Source organism: Corvus kubaryi, unplaced genomic scaffold (assembly GCF_017639235.1).
Source record: "Corvus kubaryi isolate FWS band 111438036 unplaced genomic scaffold, C.kubaryi_AGA036_p1.0 split3-73, whole genome shotgun sequence".
NCBI classification, from domain to species: domain Eukaryota; kingdom Metazoa; phylum Chordata; class Aves; order Passeriformes; family Corvidae; genus Corvus; species Corvus kubaryi.
In genome coordinates this window covers 12,175,599-12,194,782 of record NW_024582091.1, presented here as the reverse complement: position 1 = coordinate 12,194,782, position 19,184 = coordinate 12,175,599, and the positions used below count along the sequence as shown (strand labels likewise).

The window sequence follows — 19,184 nt, the reverse complement described above, 5'->3', positions numbered from 1 at the left end:
CTGAAAGATTTCTTTACTCAGTGATGTACTTTCAAAAATCTTACTAGTCGAGGACATGTTCTGTATTGCCCTTTCCCAAGGGTTCCCAAGTCTGGGAAAATGAGCAGCTGAAGAGGTGAAATGTCTGAGATTTCTCAGTGTTGTTTTCACCTATAAATGAATTTATATTCTTTATTTATTGCTTCCCTAAGTAAAGAGAAAAAACAAACCTTTCATCTTTTTCATTCAAATCTCAAATACTACTAATAAAAAGTACATTTCTTCCTTTTATATCAACTTTTTTTCTCCCCATCATTGTTAACAATGACCATTTCGGGTGTATTTATTTAAACAAGAAAATCCTTTTCAAGGAAATCAGGTCAGCAGCAGCGATGGGGACAGAAAATCAATAGGGGAAAAGAACAATACTTTGGCGAAGGGAAGAAAAATTGCTAAATATTTTTGCTGCCACTTTCCTTGTTTGTTACTGTCCCACATCCAAGATAAAAACTGAAAATTAAATTCTGGGTGTCAGCTCCTATCTAATTTTCTTTAAAATTTGGACATATTTATCACCTAGGAAATAATGGAAAACTAAAGGAAGAAAAAAAATCTCCTTCCTTTATTTTTTTTTTCCTGTGGAATAATGGAAGAATATTACTGAAAATGCTGAACAGCTCTGGCTACAGTGTTTCACAGAAATATATGTCTAGGCATTCACATTGGAAAACTCCAGTTAGCATGACTGATAACTTTAAATACAATTCTTGAAATTGTTCAGTATTGTTCTTTTCCCTTTTCAGAACACAGTGTGAAAAAATATGCAGCAAATTACTTGCAACATTTTTATTTTTACATATGTGCATGTCTGTATTGCACTGGTCTGAATGAATCTGTTTCAAATAAACATTTAAAGCTGTCATACAGATAGGGCCTGCCCTAGACAGACATAGGGTAGGTGGCTGCCTCTGGTAGCAGACTGCTTGGAGAAAGGTTTTTCCCAGCCGCTGGCTCTGCTCTGCCTTCACCATTGTGTTTTCCCAGCTTCCCTAAACCATGCCATCAACACAAAACTTAATTTTGCTGCCATTTATGATGAGGAAAAAAGCCTTATCTTTGTCAGCCTTGAGGTGACAGAACTCAAGTTTCCTTGAATACTTGAGAAGCTTTGGGTCAGGTCTGCCTCACCATGCCTACTTATAAACAGGAACAAGCTCCCAGCTCATACTTACAGTTGCAAAAACTCCTTTTGAAGCCACTCTGACTCCAGTTATCAGTCTGGTGTAAAGTCAGTAAATACAGGATCCCATGAGTTCTTACACAGTTTTCTCTACAGAGAAAGCCGAATTGTGCCAAACAATAGTATAGAATAATCATAAATACAACAGAGATTGCACCCTTTATTTACATGTCAGTTGACTTTTGAGGAGGAAAATGAGGGTTAACATCTCCAGAGATTAAGATCCAGATCAAAATTACTGAGTACCTTTCATAAACATCAAGTGTTATTATTTAAGCTTGTGTTTTTCACTGGTTGTTTCACATTTGAATATGAATATCCTTAATTGTATGTTATCATATTTTCCCTACATCATAGAAGAAGTGTTCCTTCAAATTACTGCTGCCATAGAAATGCTTTTAAGGGTATTTTGGTTTATAACATCATTATTTTTTCTATATTTGATCACATTCAGATTATTCAGGATTAATATAATTGTAACACATTTCAGAATATTCATTAATTTTGATTCTTGAACATCTGGCAATCTGGCAATAAAATTACTAAAAGCAAACAAGATTTGTTAGCTAGACTCCTCAGACACTAGCATTCAAACAGAAGTGAAATCAAATAAATGCAAATTGAAAAGACTGCTGGCACTTTGAAACCAAAATGGTCTTCTAACACAAAGTTAGTTTTAGAGCCTTTAACTGCCTTTTAATTTCTGAGCTCCTCCATGAGCTCTGGGGATTTTTACAGTAACTTTTGTATGTTTTAAAATTCTACCTTTGTTGCAATATGAAAGATCTACAGGAGCTGCAAATTAAAAACTTGTTACTATCCATGTGTTCAAGGAATCAGAGGAGATTGGTTACCATTATAATGATTTCCAAGCGTAAAGTATTAATAAAAAAAAAAGCTATCAATTATTTAAAATCTTATATTTACTTCTCATGGCAAATATGCTAATATAATTGTGTGGTTATGTGACATATTTATTCAAATCTTTTGCTTTTGTTCAGTCTAATGATTGGAAATTATGAACAGCTTAATTAGAGAGAAGCGATCAATTTGTGATTTATGTCAAGTTCCACTTGAAGTTGAAATTGGAATTGCATTTTTGCCGTTAAAAGCATTTTTCTGTTGATCAGGACAAATTTTAGACCTAAAGCCAGTTTTCTAACTAGGAATGTATTCACTGTAGTTACACAGAATCACAGAATTAACTAGGCTGGAAAAGACATCTGAGATCATCAAGTCTCACCTATGACCCAACACCACCTTGTCAACTAGGCCATGGCACTAAGTGCCACATCCAGTCCTTCCTTAAACACTCCAGGCATGGTGACTCCACCACCTCCCTGGGCAGCCCATTCCAATACCCAATCACTCTGTTAAGTATAACTAATTTCTTCCCTTTTATTTCCAATTCAAGATTTCAGTGCAACTAGCTACTACCTCTCTTACCTCAATTCATTCATATATTTGGAAGTTCTGTCTCTCCAAGTCAGTTTGTGATTTTTGCAGTGGCCACAGCTTATGCAATGCAGGCCTTCTGCATGCTTCCCACCCAAGCTCTTTTGCCTGACGATGAAGTCAGCTGGAACTAGACTTGAGCCAGAAGACCAGCCAGCATGGGACAGTGTGGATGAACATAGAGCCTGGGTTCCTTTTGCCACAAACATTAAATGAAGAGTTGAGGCTTTTATCATAGGCAGCTAATTGTCATGGGCAGGTGATCTGCAACACAAACTCATTATGCCACAAACATCACACCCTTGCTCTCTGCAGACTCCTGCTCAGTGCTGAACACCGCTATCTTACTTCCACTGCCAGCTACAGCTGATGGGCAGGATTGCTGTGTTTGCCCAGAGCAGATCCTGTGCCAATAAACCTTGAAGACAAATGCTGGCTCTGCTCCACAGCATAGAATGGAATTTGTATTCATGCTGTCCCCAGATCTGTTGGAGAAAATTGTATGCAGGGAGGCCCATAAGCATCTCTGCAGAGTCAGTTTCCATTCTGCAAGGCTGGCACTGACTTGCACCAAGTACATGCAGAGAATTCTGGGCAGAGCCCTGTGGCTCAGGCTGGCCACACACCCACATTGCTCCAGCTTCCAGAGGGATGCATTCGCTTGAATGCAATGCCAGGTTTACAATGGCTCCTTGTGCTTGTCTGGAACATGATGCAGAGATGCCCAAGTGACTTTTCAGGGGCAGCTTGCAGGGCAGTGCAATAACGCAGCCCACATGGCAGCTCTAGAGTAACCAGCCTTCCCGTTACCCAGGGACTCCTATCTCCCACAGAAGTGCAGAGATGACTACAGCAAGAACATGTTTTTACTAAGTGTTTCGTGACTGAACTATCTAACTTGTTGTTATTTATGTCGTAGGATATGTAGGCTGGGGGGCACGTATGGATGGAAATCATCCATTCCAACTCCTGTTCAAAGCAAGCCCAAAACTGAACCCTAGGCAAGCTGTATGGTTGGATCTACTTTTAAGACACTCAGTGCACTGCTATTTCAGTTGTTTTCTGTTAAATACATATGAATATTTATTATTTCAGGATATAGTCTTTGTGATTCAAAGCACTCCTGCTCTATGTAAATCTAAACAGAAAATGCTTACCCCAAAATCACTGGCTCATCGTTATACAGACAGTGAGCTCTGTTAGAATCTGAAATCTCTGTTGGAATCTGAATCTCTTCATCTGAAATTTATACACGGAGCAATACACACTCATCAGCAGAACAAGACTTCAAACCCTTGCAGATTCATACAGGTTGCTGTGGTGTCTGTACAGCCAGGCACTGATCTACATGATTTCACATGCAGTGGTGCACGTGAGCCAACGTACAATCTACAGCCAGCAGCATCTATGAGAGAACATGAACACATTTTAGAGAAGAATAAGCTAAGAAATCTGGTAGTACTTAATCACAGTACAGAAAGCAGTTAATCTCCACAAAAATAGCACAAAACAAAACATTAACTTGACAAATAAACAGTTTAACTGTTAGTTCTTCTTTTGAAGCATTGCTTCCTACTAATATCAGGACGATTAATGCAAGAGCTTCTAAAGTGGATATGGCCCTGAAGTTCTGGATGACACAAGCACATATACAAAGTGTCTAATGGACTCTGTCTTGCATACAGCCATATTCTTTTAATTATTCATGCTAGACGACCTAATCTGTTTTAGAAATCTCAATGCATTTTAGAAGAACCATTCTAGACACAAATTTAGGAAAACAAACACTCTCTAGATCAGCTTGAGAAGGCTTTGGCATTCTGTACAAATTGATCAATCAATACATTGTTCAACAAGCAGAGAAAAACACACTACCTCTTCCTCCAAAAATTAAGTGCCTGTGAGATAGCAAAGAATAGCACTATTTTCACTGTTTTATTTGTAATAGTGATGTCATTTCAGTTCACTTGTTCACTTCTTCCATTAAAACAGCTGCCAGCGTTTCTGAAAATCATACAGTGTCATCTGACACCAAGAGCACAAAAACTCTGCAGCAATCTCCTTAGTGTTTTCTTGTCAGTTGAATAAGGAGCAATTTCACTTCAAGGCCAAATTGATTCAAACAAATCAAGAATCTTTTTCTCAGATGTCCTACGTCTTTGAAGCATTATTTCGTTCTCGCAGCACATGCACTTCCACGGATTAAAAGTATTGCTGGGGCCTTGCTTTGTTTTATGGAATTGCTTCCATACATTAAGGTTTTTCAGGGTGAGGGAGGGAATATCACGTTCTCTAGTTTGCACATGGTGGCACTCAAGAACAGGTTGATCAACCAGTCAATGCCAACAATAGGAGCACAGCTCCTGCTGTGGCCTGAGGCTGTCCTGGGCTCACAGGTGGTGTTACATGCTCAGCAAGTGGGTGGCTTGTCATAGGTTAGCAAGCATAGTTCCGGAAGGGATGTCCTTGCTAAGGGGTGCTTACAGCTTCCTCTGGGACCTGATAGAACCTATCAGCTGGCCAGTTTGAATATGGACAATTCTTTAAGCCACTTAAAGTTGTGACCGCCTCTGTGATCCACACTTAAGAATAGACAAACTCCCCCCCAGCTCTCTCTCGTTTCCAGTGCTGGCACAGGTGGCTGCGGGGCCCGAGTGGGGCCCAGTGGGCCCGGCCCAGGCCCTGCTTGGGCCAGGCCAGGCCGGGCCACAGCTCCAGGATGACCCCCCCAGCCCTGCTGTGGGCAGCCAGAGCGGCTCGGAACCCCCCCACCTCCACTGTGGCCAAGATTTCAGCAAAGCGGCACCGCTGTCCAGCAGAGGCCAGGTGACCAACAGCGATAAGGCACACAGCTGCAAGGCCGAGGTGAGATTAACCCTTTTATTGCTGTGAAGAGCTGAAAACCTGAGGGAAGAGAAAGAGCAGATGCTTAAAGCGGAAAGTCTGTTGTGAAGCTATGATATACCAGAGTATCCTGTTGTAATTCCATGAAGATATGGGGGGGTGGAGTGTTCGACTCGTAAGCAAAAGCACCTGCACTGAGATAGGCAGATGCTGACGCAGCTGTAATTTCATGGGAAGTTTGGACAGGGAGAGATGGACCAGATGAGGACTTTTGCTCCAAATGGGAAAGAAGAAAACCTCAGTTCCTAGAGATGCTCCCAGAGATAGTCCTAACGATGAAGATGAGGAAGACCCTTTGCTCCCAGGGAAGGAGAAGGGCCTCTGTTTTTGTTTCTGAATGGCTCTGAACCTTAAAATTGTATCCCAAAAAACTTCAAGAGTGGACCCTCGAAAGCAGTTGCGGGAAAAGCTGCAAGTCGGGGGAAGGGACTCACATGCGAGCAGAGATCCAACCCGGGTGGCTGTCTCGTTGTGATAATGATTTCATAGCACGAGCGAGACTTCTCTTTCTAAATGGACTGAACAAGGTTATTATGGAAGTGGTAAACAGACTGAACATCTCAAGGGTTGTCTTTTTACATTGTCAGTGGGAGAAGGGAGGAAGGTGGGGGGAGGAGGAGAGTTCTGAAGATGGTATAATTTTTTTTCCCTCTTTTAGGTCTGTTAATAAACTTCTTTATATTCTTTCAAGTTTGGTGCCTGCTTTGCATTTCTCCTAATTCTTATCTCACAGAAGATAAGCAGTAATGAGTATTTTGGACCAAACCACTACATGGCTACATGCAGCAGCCTTGTAAACAGCCTGCAGACACTTCTGCTTTTCTCTTGGCCCTGCAGTTTAAGAAAAGCAAAGGTGTACCCAGCAAGGCCTTCAAAAATTGTGTATGTTAATTTCTTGTCTTTGTAATATACTTGTAAGGTTGGAGGCTCTAACCCTCTATCTCTTTCCTGTGTTCTGAGTACTCCACAGAAGAGCAGTTTATTCCAATTACCATCTGGCATAGCTGCTTGCTTAGCTTAAGTAGCAGAGCTTCATGTGTGGGCTTGGAGGTTCCCAGGTTCAGGCACTGAGATGCTTTGAGTAGAGAATTTTTTTACTCTGTTTTAGTTTGGGTCTGCCCAAGGATGAAAGAGAGACATTACCCTCAGCACACTGTGAATCAGACCTTTGTCTAGAATATAGTATTTTTAGTGAAAAACATGAAGTTCTGTTACTTGAGCACCTCAGCAGAAAGACATTGAGACTAAAGCACTACATTACTGCCTTGGAGTATTTACAAAAGGGTGGTACAAGGCTCACTTGGGCTGCTGAACTTTGCAACCCTCATTGAATGGAAAATGGAGATGTGCAGTGCAGCTGCAAAGTAGATGCTATAACACATTGTAGCACCAGACAGTAATTGAGTCAGGGCAATGAGGAGAAACAAAAACTCAGTTAGCACTCTGCTTTTCCCCATCAGTAAATCAGCAGCTGATTTTGCCAGTAAATTGCTCAAGTATATGCATACTACAGCAGTGTCCAAAAAGAGCATATAGAAAGAGAATATAGGTACAGCATAGGGTAGGAAATACCGTATGAATGTAGAAATAAGCCAACAGAAAAAGAAAAACATTCTTTGTGTTAAATTAGCTAAGAGCTAAGTCAGATGCTGTTTAATCAGTAAGTGAGCAATCCAACTTAACCCCTTTTTAAGGTAATTAATGATGGGAGACTTTTAATCCCACAGTTAAGTTCTGCGCAATATCTGAAACGTGGCTTGTTTCTTATCTGGTTTAGATGTCTTACACTCAGCTCATGGTGAACAAAGAAAAAAGTTTGAGCAAGAAAATTTATTCTTATTCTAATGTTAGTTTAGTGAATTTTTCAAGTATACCTTCCTAATGGGGCCAAACTCCAAATACATCTCATCCTTCACCCTTCAGAAGTTCATACACAAAGGCCCACCTAAGGCTCATGGTCACTCAGAAAAATACAGGATACATCTAGTTCCTTTCCTGTTCTCTCTCGCTGGTAACTCTCTCGGATACAATTCTTGACACTTATCATACTTCTTTTCTCATTTTTCTTAGCAGTACCTTTCCTTTTTAACAGTGATGCTAACCCAGGGTTAGGTTAGTACAGACAATATGCTTGTACTTCTTACTTGCAGGTGCATCACCAGTTCCTAGTGAAGTTCTACTGGAACTTAGCTTTTCTAGCATCCCTAGGTAGGTTATTGTAAAAAAGTTTCAAACTAAAACAACCTCTAGAAGAACCTCTATATCTTAAATCAACTTCTAAAATTAATTTCCAGAAATGTTGACAAACAAAACCTGACAAAGAGGTTTGGGCCAATTAAGTTATTTTATTTTGTTACTGTTGACTTTGATTACTTTGTTTTGTATAAAATACGTTAAATTTGAATATATTTTTAAAATCAAATAATAAAAAAGTTTTTTATTTTCAAAATAATGAGGCATCAAGAATTTGCAAACAAAAGTAAGAGAATGTCACTGAGCAATTACATTAAACCAAGCCCTTCCCCTGAGGTGGCTATGGGTTTGACTATTTAAAATTTTTGACAGAAAGGCTTCATAAAAAAATTTTCTTGATAGCTGTACTTTACACATTTTTGTAAGCATCCCTTCCCTTGATGCTTCCAAATAAGACATCACCAAGCTACTAGTCAATAGTAAAGCTTAAAGGCAGGAAAAATTTCACAGAATCACATAATCAGAGAATGTGCTGAATTGGAAGAGACCCATGACCATCATCAAGTCCAGCTCCCGGACCTGCACAGGACCAGGTCCTAGAGTCACACCATGTGCCTGAGAGCATTGTCCAAATGCTTCTTCAACTCTGACAGGGTTCATGCTGTGACCGCTTCCCTGGGGAGCCTGTTCAGTGCCCAACCACCCTCTGGGCAAAGAACCTTTTCCCAATATCCAACCTAAACCTCCCCTGACACAACTTCAGGCCCTTCCCTTGGGTCCTGTCACTGGTGACCAGAGAGAAGAGATCAGTGCCTGTCCCTCCTCTTCCCCTCATGAGGAAGTTGTAGATTGCAATGATGTCTCCCCTCAGCTGCTCCTTACGAGACTTCCTCTCAAGGGCTTTCACCATCTTTGTTGCCATCGTTTGGAGGCTCTCTAACAGTTTAATGTCTTTCTTACATTGTGGCACCCAAAACTGCCCCCAGCACTTGAGGTGAGGCAGCCCCAGAGCAGAGCAGAGCAGAGCGGGACAATCCCTTGCCCGGCTGGCGATGCTGTGCCTGATGCCCCCCAGGACAGGGTTGGCCCTCCTGGCTGCCACGGCACTGCTCACTCATGTTCAACTTGCCATCAACCAGGACTCCCAGGTCCCTTTCCCTGGCACTGCTTTCCAGCATCTCATTCCCCAGTCTGTCCATACAGCCAAGGTTGCCCCATCCCAGGTGCAGAATTCTGCACTTTCCCTTGTTCATACTGGATTATAGTGTTATACTCAAAAAGGCATAACATAAACCAATCCAGGCCATAAAAAAATGGAAACCTAAATCAGAGGGTGGAGCTGGCTGGGAAGATGTTATCTGTGCATGCTGGTGTAGGCAAGGAACTAATGAACAGAGAGATTAAGGGCATTGTTCAGCAAAACCCTTAAGCACATGTATGAGTAATCCCACTGCTGCTCAGTATGGCATTACTGCCAAGAGGAAGGTCTGCAGCCCTTTGTGTTAATTCAGGACCCTGTTGACCTGCCCAAGGTCACACAGTAAATCTCAGATAATTCCAGGATTTAGACTCAAGCATCTTGTTTTCTACTGGCTTGCCTTGAAAAGAAATTCAGTCTCCACATTTCAGTTTAGGTTTATTACCATTTTTTGTGTTTCTGTTTAGAGATAGATAGATAGATAAATAGATAGAATAGATAGATAGATTGATTGATTTTTAGATAAATATTCAAGATCTCCTCTCATCTCACCTTCAGTCTCCAATCCAGTATTTCTGAAATCCAGCTGACATGAATTTCTCAAATAGGTGGAAAAAATTAACAAGAAAATAGTGTAATCATAGACATGAGGAAAAAAATGTGCTGTAATGTAGGTATGCACACAACGTTTCACAAAATTGCCATGACTTACTTTCTGTGAGATCACCATATAAGTGAGTCTTCAGTAGAAACTGAAAAACTTTATATGTGTATATATAAGTATAAAAACAAGGTTTTGCTGAATGAAGTGGGGAAGCTTCTTTTAGAAGAAGAGAATGTCAGAGTAACATATCTTACAGATACAGCCTCAGCAGAGAATCATCAGGTTCTACAGGCCTGTTTTATAGGAAACAATATCTTGCAAAATCAGACTTTGCTATTTTGAAACTGACTTTGTTGTTGAGAGGTGGTTGCTTAATTTTTATGTTGAGCGAAGAAACTTACAGAGTTTAAACTGAACTTCATTAAGTTATCTTTCCTAAATTGCTTGTTTTCTGATGAAGATATATTGCAATGCCTTCACATTTAGGTCATTTTCCATTAACAAGCCCATGCAAATTTAAAAGAGACTTTTATTTATTCAGCCTTCCTGAGCAGTTTTTAAGACAAGAGCCTAAAAATGACCATTGCTCCAAGTAATGGAGTCCCATGTACTGTACCAAGACCATTTGATCAAATGCTACAGGACAAATAACAATTTAGTTGAAGTCATGTAGAGGGCTTGCTTTTTCTCTTCTCATCTCACCTCTTTCTTTCAGACAAGAGAAGCTGCACAGGAAGTGAAGTTGTTCCTAATCCCTTGTCACAACTCTCAAAGCAAAGTTTAGATTCAAATGAAGTGATAAATAAATTTGTGATAGACAGAGGTTTGGTCATAAAGTGGAACTTGTTCAATTTCATAGCCAGGCTGACAATAGAGGAGAAAAAAATTGTGAGAGACCTGGAAATATGTTCATCCTGCAGAAGAAGAGACTGAGGGGAGACATCATGGCAGTCTACAACTTCCTCATGAGGGGAAGAGGAGGGACAGGCACTGATCTCTTCTCTGTTGGTGACCAGTGACAGGACCGAGGGAAGGGCCTGAAGTTGTGTCAGGGGAGGTTTAGGTTGGATATTGGGAAAAGGTTCTTTGCGCAGAGGGTGGTTGGGCACTGGAACAGGCTCCCCAGGGAAGTGGTCACAGCACGAACCCTGTCAGAGTTGAAGAAGCATTTGGACAATGCTCTCAGGCACATGGTGTGACTCTAGGACCTGGTCCTGTGCAGGTCTAAGAGCATGATAATCCTTGTGGGTCCCTTCCAACTCAGCAAATTCTGTCATTCTGTGGTTCTGAGAACCAGTTACACAGACAATGCTACCAAAGAAACCAAGAACCGTGAAAAGGACAGGATTCCGTAAGTTGCCGTAGCTTTACATAACATACATTTATGTCTCCAAGGTCAGTAATATGAGAAAAAAAATCCTCCTTTAGGATATAAAGGCTGTCATCTTCTTAACAGCAGTGATTGAGAGATTTAGAAAGCCCTGTTGGCACAGCGTACACAGCAGGCTGCAGAGAAACCCTTCACTAGTAAACATTGCACATAGTGGTGAAAGCTCTCTATTTGACTTACTCAAAGAGCAAGGCTTCCCATTAGGCTTGCTCAAGAGTTCCTACAAATCATGTGATACTCCATTTGGGAGTCTGCCACTGAGCTTCATTTGTGTATGCATACATTATAGAATTATTATTGACCTTCACGCACGTTGGCTGACACTACCCATTACTAATGTTGTCAGGGACCTTTCACTGTAACACCTTGTTCACTAATTTTTTTAAGCTTGCAAAACTAAATGAGCAGAAATTTTTCAGTCCAGATGTTTGCCTGAGATCACGCTTTTATGGAGAGATTCCAGAATATTTCAGCTAGGAACCCATACAGAAAGAAAAAATTAAATGTTAAAAGCTGTTATCCTTTCTTACAGAAAGGCCTTACATTGGCCTCTGACTCTGCAAAAAGACCATGACATTTTTCTGGGCTGAGCTTTTTTATCAAGAATCTGTCTTTTGCCACTCTGTTGAAAATCACCCCACATGGCTTCAGTCAATGCCTCTGCAAAATTAGAATTTGCTTAGGTAAGCCCAACAGAAATTTGCCAATGTTTCTGAGGTTTAAAAGAAAGGTTCTGAAGATTTGTCTTTCCTAAGAGTGTTTGAAAGATCCCTGGAGCTGAAAGAAACTACATCCTCTGTGCTCAGGCAAAGAGGACCTTTCACTTTCCTTGCAAATCAACCAATTTACATCAGAGAGCTGGAACTTTTCATCCAAACAGAAACAATCCCTGAATTTTAACCAAAGAGGAGTGAAAAGAGGTAACAACTTTTGCTTCAGCACTACTTCTCTGCTTCCTAGGTATTCAATTTTCTGCAGGATAGCTACTCTGAATTTTTCATTTAGTTGGAAAGACATGGGCTGCTATTGATCATCAGCTTAATCAATTCATACAATCTGAACATCAGCTTGCAATACTGTCAGAATTTTGTGAAGCTCTATTAAATTAATAATACAATTATTTAGAAAATATGGATCCTGCAGCAGCAACTATCAGTCCCTGTGGCTTTTCTTCTTGGCATCCTGTTTTTCCTCTTCCAAATGAAACTACTTTTGTTTACAGAAGTAGATTTCTAGCATATCATAAATAAACATATTTAAATCCTACCATCATCCAAGCAGCAGCTGCTCCTAAGAAGGCATGGGCTGTGGGATTTGAGTGCAAATCCAATTTAGTTCAGTCTCCAGCGGCCACTGCTCATAAAACTGAACATAATTTGTCGCAATTGGCAACTTCTACAGAAAGAAACTTGCAAGTTCCCCAGTACTATAAAGTATACATCTGCTGTCAAAGTCTGCTTTCTGCCAGGGTAGAAGATGGTGAAAACAAGAATCAAATAGTTTTCCAATTCCTTCTTCAGGATGCAGGCATACTATATTATCCTTATTAAAGTTTACTGGGAAACATGAGCAATAGGAAAACCACTAGTTTAAATGCAGTCTGACACAACAATATTTAGGGTTTCCTTGAGAGTCCTGGAAGATTTAAAATAAATACTCAATTGCTGTGTTGTTGAATAAATTAGGATGGCTAAATATATCTGGAAAGGTATTTGATGAAAGTCAACACAGGTACATAGTAGTAAGTAAAATGAGCTGGTGACCATTCTCTGGAGCTGAGGCCAGTTGGCTCAGCAGAGCTGGTACCCTGCAACTAAACCTTTCTCCAACCCAGCACATGGTGGTTTCAGCACTACTTCCCACTACATGAACAACTAAAAGCACTACACTGCTCCAAAAGACATGCTTTGATATCCTTTGTGAGGATATTAGAAGGCAAAATAAAAACCCAAACCAAGGAGCACACTGACACCTCATATTTTTGGAGACTTTAAATATTTACCTTGTTGTCTTAGTATAAACGCGAGTAAAAATTCCCAACCAGCATTTGGTTTGCTGAATAGTCTGTATTTTTGATATTGTTGTCTCTTTTCTAATGCAAGAGCCAGCCTTCCTCCATCAGGCATCAGGTGAAGTTCTCAGCAGTTACTCCCCAAAGACACTTGTACTTTAAATGACAGGAGTATCTTGGGGTAATCAACAGTGGTCTGGATGCTTCAAGACATGGAGCGTTGTCCACCTGTGTTTTTTGAAGCACAGCCTTGGTTTCAGGAAGCCTTTCCAAATGTATTACTCCCAAAGGAGTTCTCAGGAATAATTTCCAGAGCAAAAACAGGGCAAGCAAAAATTTTCCACTATGACATGGCTCCTTCTCAAAGAGCATAATAAAGGTAACTACAAGAGCGCACATTGGTTATGATTTGTTTGTCGAATGTAGCAATGTCTAACACAACCTCTCCGTGCACAAACATGACACCACACAATATTGGCCCAGCAAAGGTCCTGCTAGATAGGTGTCTCTGTACCACTTTCCATTTCGTGATGTAGATTTTCCCTGGAGGTGGCAACATTAGTAAGTTCTGCTTCTTTGTGGGCACTGGCAGAGGTACAGGGAGAAAAAAAACCTCTTAAGTCATTGAGGTTTACAGTATTTTTCCACCTATGTAGAAGGCAATTTCAGCAATTGCTGATTGTTTTTCAGGCAATCGCAGCAAGTAGCTTTGACCACTGAAATCAGGAGGGCAAGGACACAGGAGTAAGGACAAGCATTGCAGAGAAAGTGGAAAAAGACTTTGCATGGAAGCGATAACGCAGTCCCCTGCTGGGTAAGCTTCTTTACTCCCTTATCTAAGTTCAACTGCAATGTGACTGAAAGCAGGCCTCTTGTCTGCAGGCAAGGTTTTAGCTCCAGCCTGCCTCTTGTGTGATCTGCACTGTATCTGTGAGACCACTTGATTCTCCAGCACTATCCATGCCTACCCATTTGCCATAGATTCCTATTTTGAAAATCTTGCCAGTAGCATTGCCCTCCATGAAAAATCTCTAAGGAGTATTTTTGTCATTTACTAGTTTTAACGAATGCATAAAGAACATTGTTTATACATTGTTTCCTGATAAAGCTGTTACAGGTTGGAGCAAACAGCTTCCAGTCTTGATATTCAAGCTATATAAAGAAAAATTTGAGTTGACTGTTACATGCTCGCATACATTTTATTGTGAAAAACAGCTATTCCACCTTTTTCACAAATTCTGTCTTGTCTGTTTGAAAAGAAAACACAGAACGGGTTAGGTAACTTTCAGGTTTCTTATTTGCCTCTAACTCGTCTCTAGTTCTCACAGAGTTGGTGAGAAATTTTATCTTTGGAACTGCAGAAGTATCAGCTTAAGAGGCTTTGGTCTGTTTTTCCACTACTCTTCAGTAGATATTCACGAGGAAACCAAATTTTACTCTCAATTCAACAGGCGGGATCCACAGTGAGCATTGATACAGTGTTAACAACGCTTTGAAACCAATTTTGGAAGTGCTTTTCCTTATTTTCTGATATCTGTAATAAAGATCTTAGATATTTTCTAGCAATTTGTCTCTCACCATTTAAGAAAAGGGATGCTATGGGGAGCAGACAAAAACTATGTCCTTTAAATATATATTGACCTGTTGTAGGCAAAATCCATTGTTATTTATTTGAGATATTTACTTTTCATTTATTTCATTCTTTTCCACTCTCTCCACTTATCCTTCATGCTTCAGAGAATCAACTATGAAACAATACTTTGATGTTACCCAAAGGAATTCATATACAACTCTGCAGAAGTTGCTTAGCAAACATACCCCCTATATGTGAAAATTTTCAAAAACTGGAAGTCCTCCAAGAAAACATAATAAAACTGTTAAAGATTGCTAAGAAACAAAATAATTGTGAAATTCATTTCAAAGCATGAGAAAATTTGCTAAAACTTGAAAAAAGTGAATATACACTATTGTCCTATTAGACATTCCCAGGAAGTAAAAAACCCCACTGCTTTAGCCCTCTTCTACAACCTCTCATCATGGCCTGTAGGTTTCCTCCTAAAACTTCACAGTAAACTAAAAAAACAAATATGGTCTACCAGAAAGAAACACGTTTGAGATGTATCTAAGAGTGCTTGAAAATAGCATATTTACACTTTATTAGGATACGGATTTGGAGAAATTTAGTGTCTTCAGTAGATCATAATATTACAAGCATTCAAATTTATATTTAGTACAAGGTTAATAGCTAAATTAAAGTTGGTAGTACAAATTAAGTCATGTATTTACACATGTTTTTGTGAGGCTGCTGCCTAAACAAAAACATTGGTTATGATATAACCAATGAAGAGCTGCAACTCAGATGAAGACTTTAGGAAGGTAAAAGTAATACCAGCCTTCAAGAGAGATTGAAGAGAAAGCATCATACAATATACATATCTTTTTCTCTTAATATAGCAGTTTAGAGTATATTGAGTTGAATTATCAGTAAGCAAGCAAAAACTCATTGAGTTGTGTTTCTTGAACAGTGCAAAATGATGATGGATAAATCCTTCCAGGCAACTACGATTAGTTCTTATGATAAAATTAAACATACACTTACTGCTATGTGGAGCATTTGTCTACTGATCAAAGTAGACAGTGATTAGGGAGAAAATATTGATAGAATAGATATAAAGGATTTGATTGTTAAGTACTGATACTGGAGGAAAACACTTTTTCCCCATATTAGATCATCTTAGCTGAAACTTTTATTTCAATATTGCTTCAATATTAAAAAAAGGTAAACTTCAAACTTGCAAAAGGCTAAGATTTATTGGAAAGTAGTTGTGGATCTGAGTAGTCACAATGTGCACAGAAATTTGCCGTAATCAGATATTGAACCTATTGAAGATTTGTTTACTAATGATATAGCAACATGATGAAATTGTGCCTTCTTTTATGAAAACAAATGTAGAGTAGCTTGTCAGCACAAACAAACGGTACATGGAGTTGAAATTATCTTGGTAGAAAATGCCCCAAAAAAGCTACAACAACTAATTTCTTTCCCATTTTTCTGTTTGAATTCTTTTTCCAAATCATTTGGCATATTGCTTTCTGCTCTGTGAAGTTTGACCTTTAAAGCTCCAAGCATAAATATTGCTTGTTTGTAATTTTTTTTAAATAAATTTAATCAAGTCTTGATCATTTGCACTTAAATAATCATTTATTATTAGTTCTGTGAAAATGAATGGTTTAATCTGAACAGAAATTGAGAGCAAAGGTCTTGCCTGTAGATCTTGTCTTTTAAATTTTTTTTTAACTTTCTAGAAAACTCTGAATACTCACAACAGAAAGCCTCCTGAATATGTTGGCCAGATTAATGTCCTCCCTATACCAGATATTTTTCCCTTCTTCTTGTAGGTGGGCATTTAAATTATTAATCTTTCTGTTTTCCAGTCTGTGCTTAATCTATTGATCTATGCACTTCTGAGATTATTTGCTTTAGAGTTGCCTGCAATTCTGAAAAAGACAATGCTGTTTTGTCATTAAGTGCCTCTCTGCTCTTCTCTCTTGCCTGTTTGTCTATGAATTCCTAGCCAGAAAAGTTTTAGAAATTTCAAGTAATATTCCAGCTGTGTTCAAAGGTCTAGTGATAGCTAATAGGAGCCATTTTATGCTAACACAAGATGAACTCCCTCTCTGTTTAATGATTATGTTTTTAATATTTGTAAGCAAGGACATAGAAAATTTCTTTCCTTCAGGACCATCAGAACCCTGACTTTCCTGTGACACCTTGATTTTATTCTCTATCACTCATAGGACATAGACAATAGCTCCATAAAATCCTCAACTTCATGTCATGTACCATTAAGCTACTTACTGGCAGAATCTTATTTTTCCATACTCTTGCTCCTAACATAATGCAAGTACTAGAGTAAAGCTGTTTAGTTTTGTGTTAATAATTGTTTCTAACTGCTTATCCATAGGTTTAATTTTCCCCTTCACTAGATGGGTATATTCCAGTGAATGCACTAGTGTCAAACAAGAACCTGAGAAGAATAAAGTCTTTTTTTTTTATCCTAAATGGAGACACGTTTGCGTGCATATCATAGGCACAGACAGAAGCAGAGGTGAGAAAAAATCTAGTCTGTCATGATTGGGTCCAGGCAATGATAGTATTCAAAACAAGAGTATAATGAAAATAATCAAATTTGTATTCCTTCTCTGCAGCAGTGTCACTGGCTTTGGATTCCGGAAGAGTTGTAAATCTGTGGTCTCCAAGGTGAACCACAATGCAGCTGCAGAGTCACCTGACAGACAGCTTGCATTGTAGCATCATCAGTTGCTGGTCTGTTAAATGAGATATTGCTTTACAGTAATGAAAAGGGCCTCAAAGTAAAATAAAACAGCAGTACAGAGAGGAATAAAGACACTTTAAAGAGTTTCTTTGAATACACAATGGTTGTGGCTATCTGATAATAAACAAAAAAATCTTCCAACCACAAAATAGAAATTGGTGGGTTTTGGTAGAACACTGATTGGCAGAGAGGAAAAATCTTACCATTACAGCAACACATTTCCTAACACTGCATTACATATTAATTAAAACTAATATTGCTTGCATTAAGGACTTCAACTCATCACTAAGTTTCCTGGCAGAAACTCTCCCTTGGTTTCAGAAAGACGTTCACATCTTTCCTGACAATGTTCAATAAACATAGGCTGAGGTTGATAAAGATTTTTTTTTGTTTTTTCTCCACCATGCAATCTATCCTTTTGCAAGACATAATTGCAAGACATAATTCAATTTATCTAGAGATCCAAAGATTGAAGCTTCATTTAAATGATACACAGACAAAATGTCTTTTGAATCTAGGTGCTTATGATGTGACCATCCTGGATCTGGGTTTCCCCTGCCTTGTCAGCAGCATTTCGATGCAGGCTCACATTCAGCACACTCCCTGGCTTCAGCAGGTTGTATCCTCTATATCCGGAAAGCCTGGCTCAGTTGGTATACCTGTGGCTCTTCAGGAGAGGCTGCATTTTGTGGCTTAGCTGTACTCTTCTATAAACAGGGAAGCCATTAATAAGACAAACCAGCTTCTTGAGGAAAACAAGTTGTGGCACCCAAGGTAAGAAAAGAAATTTAGACATATGATAGAACAGGACAGGCAATAGGGAGGAAATCTCCCAGGAACAGCAAGTAGCAAGTAATGTTGAAAATAAGAGTGATCTACCTTTTTTTATTACTATTTTTAAACTGCAATAAGAAGGTAATGCACAACTATCATGGACTGAGAAAGGAAGATCAGTAGTTATAGTAAGACTCACTATTTTTGAGAGTATCTTGGAGCTGAAAAGCAAAACAAGAGCAACAAAATGTTCATTGCCAGTAAAAATTTCTTGACTAAGGATTTTATGTCAGAAGCATTATCAGATTCTTTCATTACAGTCATCATATTCATTGCTTTCAAATATCAAATATTTTTCATAATTATGAACATTTGAAAAGTTTTTCACCTTTCGCTGATGATTTTTGCTGCTCATGAGTACTTCTGGATGTGTCCTTGCCCCTCAGACATCTTTTCTGTTTTTAATGACAGGCAGGTATCTGTCTTCCTTTTGATCTGACATAGCCTTTTTCTTCCACAATGTTACCAGATATTTATTATTTCCTGCATCTATATTTAATGTAATGATTTACCTTTCTGCTAGAATAAAGAACATTTTGTGAAGAACAATCAGGAAGATATAAATTTTGCTTCTTGTTTGCTCATTTATACTTTCATTTGGTAATAGAGTTTGCTCTAAGTAAGCAAGAAAGAACAAAGGCATTGAAAAGGAAGGTTCTTGTAGCACCTAGGAGTACCTGCTAATTGGTTTGCTTCTTAGGATCCTATTTCTTAATCAGAACATTTACACTCACTCTACCCATCCTATATGTGTTGGGGGGGCGTTGTCTTTTTTTTTTTTTTTTAAGCAACATTTTTACTATGCAGAGAGAATGCCAAAATTGTCTCTCTTTGTCAAGCTTCCCATTGGCAAGTGATGTCTGGCTACTTCCCAGGAAGCAGGGCCTCAGCACGTGTAGCACTTTCTCCAGAAGGCAGACGCTGGGATTAATGAATGCTCCCCCTTCATCCTCCTTCCCTTATCTTTTATATTCGAGCTGATGTTGTATGGTTTGGAATATCCCTTTAGTCAATTTTGGTCATCTGGCCTGGTTGTGAC

General features: G+C 39.1%; 1 long non-coding RNA gene across 1 annotated transcript in view; it reads right to left on the bottom strand.

Moving 5' to 3' along the window:
* Window positions 1-1,366: 1,366 nt before the first annotated feature.
* LOC121659229 overlaps window positions 1,367-19,184 on the bottom strand; it is an 86,306-nt gene continuing 68,488 nt past the window's right edge. Inside the window, exon 10 of the long non-coding RNA XR_006014220.1 lies at window positions 1,367-4,079. This is a non-coding gene — a long non-coding RNA (uncharacterized LOC121659229). The remainder of the gene's footprint in view (window positions 4,080-19,184) is intronic.